This window comes from Malaclemys terrapin, chromosome 3, assembly GCF_027887155.1.
Source record: "Malaclemys terrapin pileata isolate rMalTer1 chromosome 3, rMalTer1.hap1, whole genome shotgun sequence".
NCBI lineage: Eukaryota > Metazoa > Chordata > Testudines > Emydidae > Malaclemys > Malaclemys terrapin.
Genome location: NC_071507.1, coordinates 135978396 through 135993783, shown reverse-complemented (window position 1 = coordinate 135993783; position 15388 = coordinate 135978396). Strand labels below are relative to the sequence as shown.

General features: G+C 41.2%; 1 protein-coding gene across 4 annotated transcripts in view; it reads left to right on the top strand.

The window, feature by feature from the left end:
- Positions 1 to 15388, top strand: part of FHL5 (four and a half LIM domains 5) — a 43575-nt gene that overhangs the window by 972 nt on the left and 27215 nt on the right. Inside the window, exon 1 of one of the 4 annotated variants that reach the window (XM_054021732.1) lies at positions 10157 to 10229. The exons of 2 other annotated variants lie outside the window; for them this stretch is intronic. The gene's annotated coding sequence lies outside the window, so the exon portion shown is untranslated. Of the gene's footprint in view, positions 1 to 10156; positions 10230 to 15388 lie in introns of those variants that run through there. One more of the 4 variants, XM_054021733.1, reaches the window with a different exon arrangement.

Sequence of the window (15388 nt, the reverse complement as noted above, 5' to 3'; positions counted from 1 at the left end):
ATTATGTTATGTCTGAGTCTCAGCTTTTTAAAGATCTCTGCCACAGATTTGGGAGTGTTAAGAACTATATTGAAAGGATGTGCCAGTGCTTAGTAAAAAGTGTTCTGTAAATGTCTGTTCACACTGTCACATTAAAAAGCTTTATGGATAATGAGACTGAAATTTTCCATAATTGAAGATCAACAACATATATTAATTGCTGTACTATCTGATTTTATGTATGTAGTACATTCAGTCAATTTTTCTTTTACTAATGAGCCCCAAAATCAAACTTTGATAACACTAACAAACACAATTTAGATTGTAATCAAATGACTTTTCTAAAATACACTATTTTTGTAGCTTTCCTTATTTTCAGCCGATTTGTTACGTCCTTAAAGCTTGACACAGAACCTCTTATATTAAGAAAACAACTTTGTGCTGTCTGTTTTGTTCACATCTAATATTTATTCCCACATTTGTCTTCAGTATGTATGATTACTTGACATTTCTTGAAGTATTTTAACTGAACAACCTGGAACAGACTTATATATTAATGTTATCACAATCCTGACAGTCTTGCCATATAATTTTATTGCACTGTCACAAAAGTCACTTTGATTTAAGATTGCATAATATGTAGAAATTTAAGCTGGCATGTGAACCTTCTTGCAAGCGTAAAGAGAAATGAAATAATATGCTTTTTGAAAGAAACTCTGATCAGTTTTGACCCATGTGTCTCAAGGTTATTTGCAGGCAGACAAGTTTAAAGATTTTATTGGTTGATTGATTGGTGGACATTGTAAGGTTCAGAATCAGTTGTCCTTTTGGCCACAGTTTTCCTTTTGCTAATAAAGCCAGTTTTCTTTTCAATTCCTTGTCTTTTACTTTTATGGTTGAATTTTACTTCTCATGAAAGTTGAAGTCTAACAGCATTGGCTAACTGTGGATATAAAGAGGGGGAAAGTGCAAGCTCTCCAGAAGAGTTCTTGCAATAATGTAAAATCTTAAGTCAAGGGGTGAAATCCTAGCTCCATTCAAATCAATGCAAAACTCCCATTGATTTCAATAGGGCCAAGATTTCATCTGAGGGTTGGGGCCAAGAGCCTTAGGCCTGATCCACACTAACCCCCCACTTCGGACTAAGGTACGCAAATTCAGCTACGTTAATAACGTAGCTGAACTCGAAGTACCTTAGTCCGAACTTACCGCGGGTCCAGACGTGGCAGGGAGGCTCCCCCGTCGATGCCACGTACTCCTCTTGCCGAGATGGAGTACCGGCGTCGACGGCGAGCACTTCCGGGATCGATTTATCGCGTCTAGACCAGACGCGATAAATCGATCCCAGAACATCGATTGCCTGACGCCGGACCCGGAGGTAAGTGTAGACGTACCCATAGGAATAGGATCATCCTTAATTCTTGTAGACATTTCCCTGCTGGTTGGCTGGGAGATGAGGTTGTGTAGAGCTCCCACTGAATTAACTCCCTTCCAGTCTAGCTAGTCTATGGAGCTTCAAACACTGAGTTTGCAGAGAGTGGAATGATGCATTGCAACTTATGTTCTACTTGTCTCTCTCTGGTAGATTTAATTTTGTGGGGGAACTGGGCATTCAAAAATATTTAGGTGGCTTTTGAAAATCTCAGCCCATATATTTAAACTTTACCTTCTGGAAAAATCCTATAAAATTGAAGAGGGGTAAAATTAATAAGGTTTCACAGAAATTTAATAGGGCAGCATAGAAGTTACTCCACAAATATAGGGCATTTAATGGAGAATCATATAAACTATCCCATATAATTCTAAAGCAGGGATATAGTCTTCTATGAAAGTGTACAGTGTGGTCTAAAAAAGTAGTGACTCAATCCTCCTTATTGTTTCCAGTTTCCTTTTCTTCAAGCAAAAGCTTTTATTTGACTCTAGTTAATATGACTTCTTCAAAACTTTCCTTCCATTTGCATCTTGCTCCCACCTTTCGCAGGCCTCTGCCCTTGAGTTGTATTGATTTTTAATTTTCCCCTGTCAGGTTCTTCATCATTTCTGTGTTCCTTGCTACTCCCCACCCCAGCTAAAATTCTAGATCTGGTAAGAACACAAGAACTGGGTCAGACCAAAGGTCCATCCAGCCCAGTATCCTGTCTGCCAACAGTGGCCAATGCCAGGTGCCCCAGAGGGAGTGAACCTAACAGGTAATGATCAAGTGATCTCTCTCCTGCCATCTATCTCCACCCTCTGACAAACAGAGGCTAGTGACACCATTCCTTACCCATCGTGGCTAATAGCCATTAATGGACTTAACCTCCATGACTTTATTCAGTTCTCTTTTAAACGCTGTTATAGTCCTAGCCTTCACAACCTCCTCAGGTAAGGAGTTCCCCAGGTTGACTGTGCGGTGCGCTGTGTGAAGAAGAACTTCCTTTTATTTGTTTTAAACCTGCTGCCCATTAATTTCATTTGGTGGCCCCTAGTTCTTATATTATGGGAACAAGTAAATAACTTTTCCTTATTCACTTTCTCCACACCCCTCATGATTTTATATACCTCTACCATATCCCCACTTGGTCTCCTCTTTTCCAAGCTGAAAAGTCCTAGGCTCTTTAATCTCTCCTCATATGGGACCCGTTCCAAACCCCTAATCATTTTAGTGGCCCTTCACTGAACCTTTTCTAATGCCAGTATATCTTTTTTGAGATGAGGAGACCACATCTGTACGCAGTATTCAGGATGTGGGCATACCATGGATTTATATAAGGGCAATAAGATATTCTCCATCTTATTCTCTATTCCTTTTTGAATGATTCCTAACATCCTATTTGCTTTTTTGACTGATGCTGCACACTGTGTGGACGTCTTCAGAGAACTATCCACGATGAGTCCAAGATCTCTTTCCTGATTAGTTGTAGCTAAATTAGCCCCCATCATATTGTATGTATAGTTGGGGTTATTTTTTTCAATGTGCATTACTTTACATTTATCCACATTAAATTTCATTTGCCATTTTGTTGCCCAATCACTTAGTTTTGTGAGATCTTTTTGTAGTTCTTCACAGTCTGCTTTGATCTTAACTATCTTGAGCAGTTTAGTATCATCTGCAAACTTTGCCACCTCACTGTTTACCCCTTTCTCCAGATCATTTATGAATAAGTTGAATAGGATTGGTCCTAGGACTGATCTTTGGGTAACACCACTAGTTACCCCTCTCCATTCTGATAATTTACTATTTATTCCTACCCTTTGTTCCCTGTCTTTTAGCCAGTTCTCAATCCATGAAAGGATCTTCCCTCTTATCCCATGACAACTTAATTTACGTAAGAGCCTTTGGTGAGGGACCTTGTCAGAGGCTTTCTGGAAGTCTAAGTACACTACATCCACTGGATTCCCCTGTCCACATGTTTGTTTGACCCCTTCAAAGAACTCTAATAGATTAGTAAGACATGATTTCCCTTTTCAGAAACCATGTTAACTTTTGCCCAACAAGTTATGTTCTTCTATGTGTCTGACAATTTTATTCTTTACTATTGTTTCAACTAATTTGCCCGGTACCGACGTTAGACTTACCGGTCTGTAATTGCTGGGATCACCTCTAGAGCCCTTTTTAAATATTGGCATTATATTAGCTATGTACCAGTCATTGAGTACAGAAGCTGATTTAAAGGACAGGTTACAAACCATAGTTAATAGTTCCGCAATTTCACATTTGAGTTCTTTCAGCACTCTTGGATGAATGCCATCTGGTATCGGTAACTTGTTACTGTTAAGTTTATCAATTAATTCCAAAAGCTCCTCAAGTAACACTTCAATATGTGACAATTCCTCAGATTTGTCACCTACAAAGGACGGCTCAGGTTTGGGAATCTCCCTAACGTCCTCAGCCATGAAGACTGAAGTAAAGAATTCATTTAATTTCTCCGCAATGACTTTATCGTCTTTAAGCGCTCCTTTTGTATCTCGATCATCCAAGGGCCCCACTGGTTGTTTAACAGGCTTCCTGCTTCTGATGTACTTAAAAAACATTTTGTTATTACCTTTTGAGTTTTGGGCTAGCTGTTCCTCAAACTCCTTTTTGGCATTTCTTATTACAATTTTACACTTAATTTGGCAATGTTTATGCTCCTTTCTATTTACCTCACTAGGATTTGACTTCCACTTTTTAAAAGATGCCTTTTTATCTCTCACTGCTTCTTGTACATGGTTGTTAAGCCATGGTGGCTCTTTTTTAGTTCTTTTACTGTGTTTTTTAATTTGGGGTATACATTTAAGTTGGGCCTTTATTATGGTGTCTTTGAAAAGTGTCCATGCAGCTTGCAGGGATTTCACTGTAGTCACTGTACCTTTTAATTTCTGTTTAACTAACCTCCTCATTTTTGCATAGTTCAGGTCTCCTGAAATACAGCAGTGTTGTCCAATGTCTTATAACTCTTTAAGCTACTTAATAGTTCCCACCAAAATGGTGCTTGTAACTCTCCGTTTACTCTCGCAGTGCAAGGGTACTTCTCTCTCCACCTCCTGTGGAGTGCATTTTTACTTTTGTTCTTTTAATTTGTTCTAGGTCCATCTGAATTTGTTTTACATCCATCTAAGTATTGATAAGTTCTCCTGGTTCCATCAGGTATGGGACCCTGGTTCTGAAGAGGCTCCCTTGGTTCAGTGCTAGCCTTCAATCTTGTTCCCTATTCCCTGACTACTTCTGTAGTAGCACAATGTCCCTTCCTCCCTCTCCTTCCCATACTTAAGACTTTTTTTCTGTCAGAGAATGGAACTAGGACAATGAATGGGCCACTGGTTTGGCCCTGGCTTCAGATTTTGGAGACACAGGTTCAATGCCATATTCTACCACAGACTTCCTGTGTGACTTTGGGCAGGTTAGCTTTTCTGTGCCTCAGTTCGCCATCTGTAAAATGGGGATAATAGCACTGCCTCACTCACAGGAGTGTTATGAGGATAAATTCATTACAGGTACTGAGATACTATGGTAATGGGAACATATAATCACCATAGACAGAGAAAAATGAAGCAGTAGTTAAAAATAAATAGAATTCCTTGCTGGAACTTAGCATGTCATTTTATGATGTGACACAACTTCCAGAATTTTTTCAGTTAATTTTCCCCTTCCCCACCCATCCGTATTTGAACACCCAGATACCCCAATTAGCCAGGCCTGGGAGGGTTTTACATTCTATGACTGGATGCTGCTGACTTTCTCCTCATGCAGGTGAGAGTCACAGTTGAGTTCAAAGACTTCAGTCGAACCTGCCACACTCCAAATGCTTTTATGTTACATCACAGGGAAATTCATGCAATTTCAATGCAAAACTACATCAGCCCAGGCTTGCTGGAATATGAGCTCAAATTCACTGGAAAAGTTCACAATCCTTAGCAAACCTTTCAGCTGGCATGGGCCATGTTTCCACTAAACACAAAATCAGACAAGCTTTACTGTGAACGTTTTGTATAACATTAGTCACAACCCTAAATCCATAACTGATGATCTCAAGTTGATGACTAGAACATTTTGTTGCACCCTCTTCTTACAAGTTCTTCTGAAATTACCCATCAGGCAGCCTTTGCACTTGAAAACATCCATCGGCATTATTGTGATGGTAATGTGAACTGAAGGATGGCCTTGTGGTTAAGGCCATTGGCATAGTTTGGGGGGAGTAAAGGGGGCATTCCTCCCTCAAACAGCAAGCCTTGGGCAGGCACAGAATTTGCCCCCCACCCATGTGCGGCCCCATTGGTCTGACTGGAGCTGCTCCCCCTAATATAGAAGTCAAACTATACCTATGGTGAAGGCATAGGACTGAGTTTTATGCCTGGCTCTGCCACAGACTTCCAGTATGACCTTGGTAAAGCCATTTAATTTCACTGTGTCTCATCTGTAAAATGAGGGTTTTAGTCTCTTTGTAAGATGAGGATAATACCTATCTCACAAGGATGCTGCGAAGACTAATTTATTAATGATTGTAAAGTGCATTAAGATCCCTTAGTGGAAGGCACTTTATAACTGCTAAGCATATTGCTGTTCATTAGGAGCCCATTCTCCTGTCTCATTTGATCTCTGCAAGCTATTAAATGCAGCAGGAATCATCATTTGAATCATGGGCCACAGATCTGTACGTTATCTTACCATGACAGGTGATTGTGTCATCACCCATGAAACTGCTGCTGCTGACTGTCCTCACCAAACCCACACACCTAACTGGAGTTAAAGGCTTAATCGCAATTTGGAATAAGAAAGGCCCCATGTGTTGAAGTTGCTCAGCTCCATTCCAGATTTGCAAAGGAATCATTTTTCTCTTTCTAAGGATCTGACCCACATAATCATTATTATTTTTAACAGATTCATCACTCCACTGTAGCCTTGAAATAAATTATCCTTGTCTAAAATGTTTCTGTATTAGAGATTAGTGTCTTGAGTCCTGTTTTGCATTGATATTTTGAAGACTTATGATTTCTAACCCTTCTACTTTGTCCGAACCAAATGTCCACTTTTCTGGAGCTTGGCAAGTTCGTATCCCTCATTTTCTACAAATCAAAATAACATAATAGAACAATCCCACATTTAACTTGGATTTTATAAAAGACATGCTTATTGCAAACAGTAAGAAATCCACTTTGAAAATAATAGTATGGCAAAGAAAGATCTTGTTAAACACGTGTATCTTTGCAGCTACCAGGGCATAAAAAACAAAAACCAGCAGAGCAGTAATTAAAGGGTCACTAACTCATGTCACATTAAATGGAGATTAAATCAAAGCCAGATTTGTAAAATCTTCAAATTTTAGCTCATAAGTGAATACATTCCTGTATCTCAAGAAGGAGAAGTGTGTTTAAATCTGGTGTGGAGATGTTAGGATTCCCAGTCACATAACTATCTCAAAGAGTTGCAACCTAAACAGACAAGGCAGACAAAGGGAAGGAGGGGAAACAGGTACAAAGATGAGAAATGACATATATCCTGTTATGCTGCTCCAATATGGCAATATTCTTAAAATAAATATGGGGTGAAGAGCAAGAGCAAAATTGCACCCTGCTGTAAGCCCACATATTTAGTTAAATTTATCCAAAGGACAAACTTCACCATTTGCTTTGTGAAAAGCTGGTGGAAATGATGTTTCACCATTGAATAAAATCAGGAATATCAGTGTTTTGCATATGATACACATACTCTTAAAGCAGCAAATGCTGATGGGCACAACTCTATTCCCATGTCCACTTAAGGTTAATATTAAGAGCCAACATGATGAGTAGGATTTCCAGCACCTCAGTTGACGCTATTTTCTATCAGATATATACCTATCTCATAGAACTGGAAGGGACCCTGAAAGGTCATCGAGTCCAGCCCCCTGCCTTCACTTAGCAGGACCAAGTGCTGATTTTGCTCCAGATCCCTAAGTAGCCCTCTCAAGGATTAAACTCACAACCCAGGGTTTAGCAGGCCAATGCTCAAACCACTGAGCTACCCCCATATAGGAAAGAAACATATTTTGAACTTAGGTTCTCAAAGGTAAGTCCTTTCAAGGCAGTTTGTTCAATGTGCCAGAGTGGAATGCAGAGTATCATATACCTATTTGGGGGAAAATATTTCTTTTGATCTACATTTCAGAAAGACTCTGGGAATGGGTGCCTCATTAAGAAGCAGAAAAATAGTGCTTTAGGCCCCCTCCTACACTGGTGTTGTTTTTAAATCTCCCATCATTGCTCTAGTTCTGGGTGAACCTTCTATTTCTACCAGTCTGTCTGTCTGGGCTGATACCTCTTTTTCCCGTTGGAGCTATGCAGCTCAGTCTTTGTTCTGCCCCTTAATAGTAGGGTTACCATACGTCCGGATTTTCCCGGACATGTCCGGCTTTTTGGGCTCCAAATCCCCGTCCGGGGGGAAATCCCAAAAAGCCGGACATGTCCGGGAAAATCGGACATGCGGTCGGTGGCTCGGGTGCCGGGTGCCGGGCCGGGGGCTCGGGGGCTCAGCCAGCGGTGCTCGGGGGGGCCCGGGGCCGGGCCGGGGGGCTCGGCCGGCGGCTCGGGTGCCGGGCCGGGTGCCGGGCCGGCGGCTCGGGTGCCGGGCCGGGTGCCGGGCCGGCGGCTCGGCCAGCGGTGCTCGGGGGGGGCCGGGTGCCGGGCCGGGGACTCGGGTGCCGGGCCGGGCCGGGGGCTCGGGGGGCCTGGCCGGCAGTGCCGGGCTCGGCCGGCGGTGCTCGGGGGGGCCCGGGGCCGGGCCGGGGGGCTCGGCCGGCGGCTCGGGTGCCGGGTGCTGGGCCGGGGGCTCGGCCGGCGGTGCTCGGGGGGGCCGGGTGCCGGGCCGGGGGCTCGGGTGCCGGGCTGGGCCGGGGGGCTCGGCCGGCGGGTCGGGTGCCAGGTCGGGTGCCGGCGGTGCTCGGGGTGGCCGGGTGCTGGGCCGGGGGGCTCGGCCGGCGGCTCGGGTGCCGGGCCGGGTGCTGGGCCGGGGGCTCGGCCGGCGGTGCTCGGGGGGGCCGGGTGCCGGGCCAGGGGCTCGGGTGCCGGGCCGGGCCGGGGGCTCGGCCGGCGGTGCTCGGGGGGGCCGGGTGCCGGGCCGGGGGCTCGGGTGCCGGGCCGGGCCGGGGGCTCGGCCGGCGGTGCTCGGGGGGGCCCGGTGCCGGGCCCGGCCGGGGACTCGGGTGCCGGGTCGGGGGCTCGGCCGGCGGTGCCGGGCCGGACCGGGGGCTCGGGGGACGGGCTGGGGACCTGCGGTGCCGGGGGTGGGCCGCGCCTCCTCCCCCCCCACACACACACCCCCTTACCTGCTTCAGGCTTCCCGCGACTCAAATGTTCGCGGGAAGCAGGGGAGGGGGCGGAGACTTTGGGGAGGGGGCGGGGTTGGGGCGGGCGCGGGGGCGGGGCTGGGGGCGGGGCTGGGGCCCCTTTAAAGTGTCCTCCTTTCGGAGGCACTAAATATGGTAACCCTACTTAATAGTCACATCCCTAAACCAAATTATTTATTCTGTAATCATTAGAGAGGAAGGGTCTAGTAATTACTGCAGTGTTAGTTGGGATTGAGACCCCACTGTGCTTGGTGCTATACTGAAAACGTGGTCCTTAATATGAAGAGTTTCCAAAGCAAGGCCTAATTCAGCAAATGCTCACATACATAATTTGACTCATATAAAGTCAATGGGATTACTCACATCAGTAAAGTTACATGTGCATAACGGTTTCCAGGATCAGGCCATAATTTTTCACAAGGCACATCAAGTGAGTGTGATGTTATGGTTAGAAGGGTTGGCAGGAGTTCACGGTTAATAATCATAGGAGTGCATGTTTACCTCAGCTTGAATTCCCACCCAAAAAGTTAAATTTTGTTTAATTGCTTGTGGAGTTTTTTCCTGAAAATCCTGGGGTTTTCTTATGTCTGTTAAGCTCTAGTTTTTCACCTTTCTTGGTAGAGTCCCATAACCAGTTAATTTAATAATGGGAGAGAGGAACACAGAGACTGTGGTCTTTCCAAAGCACTCCCCATGCAGAACAGACCTGCCATGGCTGGCCCATCTCCACCTAGCAATCTGTTTATAAACTGTGTGAAATATATATAAGGACTGTCAATTAATCGCAGTTAACTCATGTGATTAACTCAAAAAAATTAATTGCAATTTTAAAAAAGTTAATCACAATCGCAGTTTTAATCGCACTATTAAACAATAGAATACCAATTGAAATGTATTAAATATTTTGGATGTTTTTCTACATTTTCATATATGTTGTATTCTGTGTTGTAATTGAAATCAAAGTGTATATTATTTTTGATTATCATTTTTACAGTGCAAATATTTATAAACAAAAGTATTTTTCAATTCACCTCCTACAAGTACTGTAGTACAATCTCTTTGTCGTGAAAGTGCAACTTACAAATGTAGATTTTTTTTTTTTGGTTACATAACTGCAGTCAAAAACAAAACTGTAAAACTTCAGAGTCTACAAGTCCACTCAGTCCTTCTTCTTGTTCAGCCAGTTGCTAAGACAAACCTTGCAATGCCGGTTACAACAGTGCCATGAGAACACTTGTTCTCACTTTCAGGTGACATTGTGAACAAGAAGCGAGTAGCATTATCTTCTGCAAATGTAAACAAACTTGTTTTTCTGAGTGATTGGCTGAACAAGAAATAGGACTGTGTGGACTTGTAGGCTCTAAAATTTTACATTGTTTTATTTTTGATTGCAGGTTTTTTGGTACATGATTCTACATTTGAAAGTTCAGCTTTCATGATAGAGATTGCACTGCAGTACCTGTATTGGTGAGTTGAAAAATATTATTCTTTTGTTTTTTTTACAGTGCAAATACTTGTAATCAAAAACAAATATAAAGTGAGCACTGTACACTTTGTATTCTGTGCTGTAATTGAAATCAATATATTTTAAAATGTAGAAAACACAATTTAAATATTTTTGATATTTTATTATTGCTTAACAGTGCGATTAATCGCGATTACTTCTTTTAATCACTTGACAGCCCTAATATATATAGTTTGTTCATGTGTCTCTCTCACAGCTTTTCTAGCCCATTTAGCTCCCCTCTCCACCACATACAGTACAGGATCCTATGACCCACTATTCTTAAATTAGCCTGTATAAGCTAGTTTTTGTCATTGTTTATTTCCTGAGATGTCACCTCGCTGGCTGCAACCCTCTAACTGGGGTTGAAATCAGAAAGCTTTGTATCTGGTTCATTTTTATTTGTGAAATATTATTATTTATTTTTTTGAAGCTAACCATTTCTTTTTTCCTGAGAAAACTAGGTCAAGCCATGATAGTGCAGCAGTGAGGGGAAAAAATGAGTAAAAAGACCAGATCTCTCTAGTACACTAGGTGTTTTTGGTTTTGTTATTTTGCTTTGTTTTTGTAGAGAGGTTACTTTCTATTTTTTGTGCTTCGTGGTGATTGTTTTTTTCTATGGGATAACCAAAGAGACTTTCAGTTATGACTTGCTTTAAGACATGCATGCTGTTTCTAATCCTTTTTTCTTATTGCTGTTTTCAAAGCTGCTTTGCAGTGTGGCATTGGTTTTTAGAGAACCAAGCTAGGAAAAAAGTTAATCTTATAGTTACTTGCTTACTTTTAAAAAGGGGGTTTAACTAGCTTGCACTCTCTGTTCTCAGGAGATAGAGTACTTTTCATCTTCCTTTTAATCCCTGAACTAAAATGAAGATTTTTGTCTCTGTAGCTGACGTTGCTGCACAATGAAAGACACAGCTTATTTTGGGGTAAGGTTTTAAAGGTTGCATTCTGCTTCAGTGCCATCTACTGGGGTTCTGTTGCTTCTCATCAGTGGCAAAGGCTGTTTCACTTTATTGCCTGTAAACTTGTTGCTCCTCACTGTATCTGAGGCATTGTTTTCTATTTTCTCCCTAAGAAGGCTTCCAATCCTGAAGGCAAGGCTGATTCTTATTTTGGCAGATGTGTTCCTGCCAAGTAGCATTAGGACCTTGTTAACAAGCTGCCGTTTCCTCAGTGGGATTTCCCTGGTTTGTGCAGGCATTTTTACCTTCCTTTATATCATTCTCACAGTGGATTGTACAATGGACAGTCAGGTCACTGATATTATTTATACTTTTTTTAGAAGTGGGATTTCTTTGGATGAAGGAGTTATTCTTACAAAGATCTCTGGATATTTCTCTGGTTTATGTACTATGGGTGAAATTCTGGCCCCACTGAAATCCATGGCAAACCCCCCAGGTCAAGATTTCGCCCGATAAGTCTTCATGTGCAACTTTTGTCTCTGTTTGATCTCTGGTTGAATGCTTTTGCTCTAGTAATTCCTAAAGTTTGTGGGAGCTTTTCTTTGATTCGTCTCAAAATGCTTGGTCTGATGATACCAATGGACTATTGATAAAGGATTACTCATGTAAAACTTTTAGGATTGGGCCCAAAATTAACCTTTCCCACTCCCTCTTCTTTATATCCTGGAGTTCAATTTGATAGATAAAAAGTTGCATTGTTTTCTCCAAATCAATATGATGCATCAATTTTTTAATTCTTTTTAGCCATCTGTGATCCAAATAAACATCCACTTGCTGCTGGGTACTCATCTCAAAATATAAGCTGCCTTGTCTGATATCTTAGGATATGTCTACACAGCAAAGAAAAACCTGAAGCTGGCCCATGTCAGTCACGGTTTTTCTTTGCTGTGTAGAAATACTCATAGACTGCAAAGTAAAGCTTGCCAGAAAATGTTTTTTTACATTTCATTAAAATAACAAAATTGAAAACCAAAAATGTCTGGTTTTGGCAATAAAAAACAAAAAACTTCATCTGAAAGATAAAAGATCTTTTTGGCCAAAAAATTTTCATTATTGAATTTTTCATTATCCAATGAACAGAGGAAAGAAGACTCTTTCCATTAAGATTTTTGCTTAGTCAAAAATCCAAATTTCCAAAGGAAAACAGTGACAGAAAAATTTCAACCACCCTACTACAAAAAGACATGATTTTTTTTAAATCTAAACGTATTTCAATTTCAGAAGAGGAATTCTGGAGAAATTTTCCCCCGTGGGCAGGTTATTGCATAGCAGATTAGTGCCAGATGGTTTCTTGCATTTTTCTTGGAATAGTTTTAGCCACAATTGAAGACCAAATACTGGAGCTGATGGATGTTATGGCAATTCCTACTTTCTTCGTGCAGATTTTGAGCCGGTGTTGCCAAAGTGTTAGATCTGTTGCCATACTGGATACATTGGTATCTAACATGAGTGAATTTAGCACAGACTGACGTTTTTCCATCATTGCTCATGAAAACATCTTTATTGCTCAGTATTTCTCTGGAAAAGTTGAGAGCTGAAGCAGACCTCTGAATAGATTGTCTCTTGCTGGAGCAAAGTCACTCAAATAATGCTGGGGTGAACTGAATTTTAGAATTTGAGAGTAGCAAATAGGGGGAGGGCTTCAAAACTTTTTCAAACTGTATCGATTTTAAAAAAAATTTTTTGTCCTGATAAAATGAGCCAACCAGCCAGAAAATCTTCCAGCAATGAGGCCCAAACCCTTAGTCTACAGCCATATTTAGTGTATAACTGGCTAAAGACATATCTATGGATGATATTCCACCTGAAGTAACAATGCAGAATGTAGTGAAACTGGAATTCTCTCAATTTCTCAAATGGTTAGGACTACAGTTGGTTGGAAAAAGGGGGGAGTTCTGCATGAAAAATTCTGACTTGGTCAAAAGCCCAAAATTTTTTGGCTGAAACCAGCCAAAACCAAAAAAAAAAAAATCAGTTTGAGGGATTTGGGTTTTTTTTGACGAAAAATTGCACATTTTCAAAGAAAGCAAGTGGACTCTTTCCACTAAATTTTCACTGAATCGAAAACCCAATTCTCCATTGAAGGAAAAAGTTTTGAAGGATGTTTTCACCTCACCCTACTTACACCTCCTTGTTCATTTGAAATAAAAGAGATTTTCAGACCTTTAGATTCTTGAAAAATTGTCAGTATATGTAAATATCCATTCTAGTTAAAAATTGAGAATGAAAAAGTAATCTGAATGCTTCTGGGTTATATAATAAATTAGGTATTGACATTCAAATGGAATGCAACTGAGTTTTTAAAAAACAGATTTTCTTTATGAATGATCAGTGCCATAACCTTCCACGTTTCAGTAAACTACCACAGAACCTGCTTCTTTAACAACAGAATACTAATGGGTTTGCCTTTCCTCATAAAAGAATCTAGTCCACACTATGGACTAAAGGTCAGATTTTCAAAGGTATCTAGGTGTCTAAAGATCCAGATAGGTGCCCAGTGGGATTTTCAGAAGTGCCAAAGCAGGTTAGGTGTCTGCTGAAAATGTGGCCTTAAGGCCCTGGTCCTGTAGAGCACTTAAGCAAGTGCTTAACTTTAAGTCCTGAGTAGTCCTATTGAAATCTCTACTTACATCTATAAAGTTGCGTATATACTTAAGCACTTTGCTGCATCAGGGCCAAAGTAGGTTGCACAAGTCCTGTTTTCAAAAGAAAGAAATAGTTGAGTTTTGTACAAGTGTTTTTTTAATGTTTCACTTACCAGCTTCATGTCAGATTTTATTCTGGAACAATGTTTTATGATTTTCAAAACACAATACAGACCCGTATCTACAGAGGTACAATAATGCATGAGTGAAGCACTTTTATTATTTCATTAACCTGTCGATGATCATAAAAAATAAATGTGCTATATAACGAATGCCCATGCCAGAAAATCTGACCTATACATAAAGTAGGCAAGACAAGTTATAGATAAATGAAAGCAGTGAAATAAGATTGAACATTAAATTATGCAATCTTTCCTTGTTTTATTGCAGTTGTTGAAGATATTGGGAGTACAGCTGACTGAAAATTTTTAGATTTATTTATTCGTTGAAAAATGCAGTTTTGTTTACCCTGAAACTATTTGCGAATTTGAAACAAATTCACCAAATAGTTTTGATGACGACGATGTCAACAACAGCAACAACTGTAAGCTTGTTTTAAACAAGTTTTAAACAAGTTTCGTATTCAAACACTTGGTTTTCAATTTTAAAAAATTAATTGAAATGATGGTGTTTTTTTTGGGAGGGGTGGTTTTTGGTTTTGGTTTGTCAATATATTGATATTTTTCTATAATTTGAAAAAACAAAAAAAAATTTCTGTAAGCTTGAGTCACAAAGCAACTTAGGCACTATTCAGAAATGGTGGCGGAGGGGATGTGCCACCACCGCCAGTCTCCTGATAACCTTTAGCACAGTGATTAGTGCACTCACCTGGGATGCAAGAGACCCAGGTTTGAACAGGAGAGATTGAGAGAGACCCATCCCAGAATAGGCTGATAGTTAAGGCACTCACCTGTGAGGGAGGAGACCTGGGATTAAATGGGGCTCTCCCACATCCCAAGTGAGTGCCCTAACCACTGAGATAAAGGCTATTAAGGGGGATTCTTCATTGTTCCTCCTTCCCCACCCCCTGTTTTGTGAATCTAGCCCTTTAAAAATGCCCAGGAACTAAATGTTTTGTCCAACCTGAAATGGACTTTTTGGTGACTGTATGCCCGCTCCTAAAAATAGAGATCAATTATTTAATATCATCAGCTGAAATCTTCAATATTATTTGCACAGCAGGTAAAATTCATATTGGATAGCCTGGTGAAATCTCTAAAGGAAGTATTAAGGGAACAATAGCTTGCTGCACAGGCAATGGCAGGCTACTCCATCCTGCCTTTTCACTCATAGAGAGAAAGGTTGTAGGTACATTGGACACCCATGCCTTGTCTCTGCTGTGGTTTCAGTGTAACTGCATTAGTGAAAACTTTTAACATAGACATGTTTACACTAGTTCCGCTTGTTCTAGCTGGAAACTGGGATAAACAATACCTGTGCAAATTTCACTACATTGGTGTAAACAGTTTCTACACTAGGGGTTGTGTCTGGTTCAGCCACACCAAGGGCTGA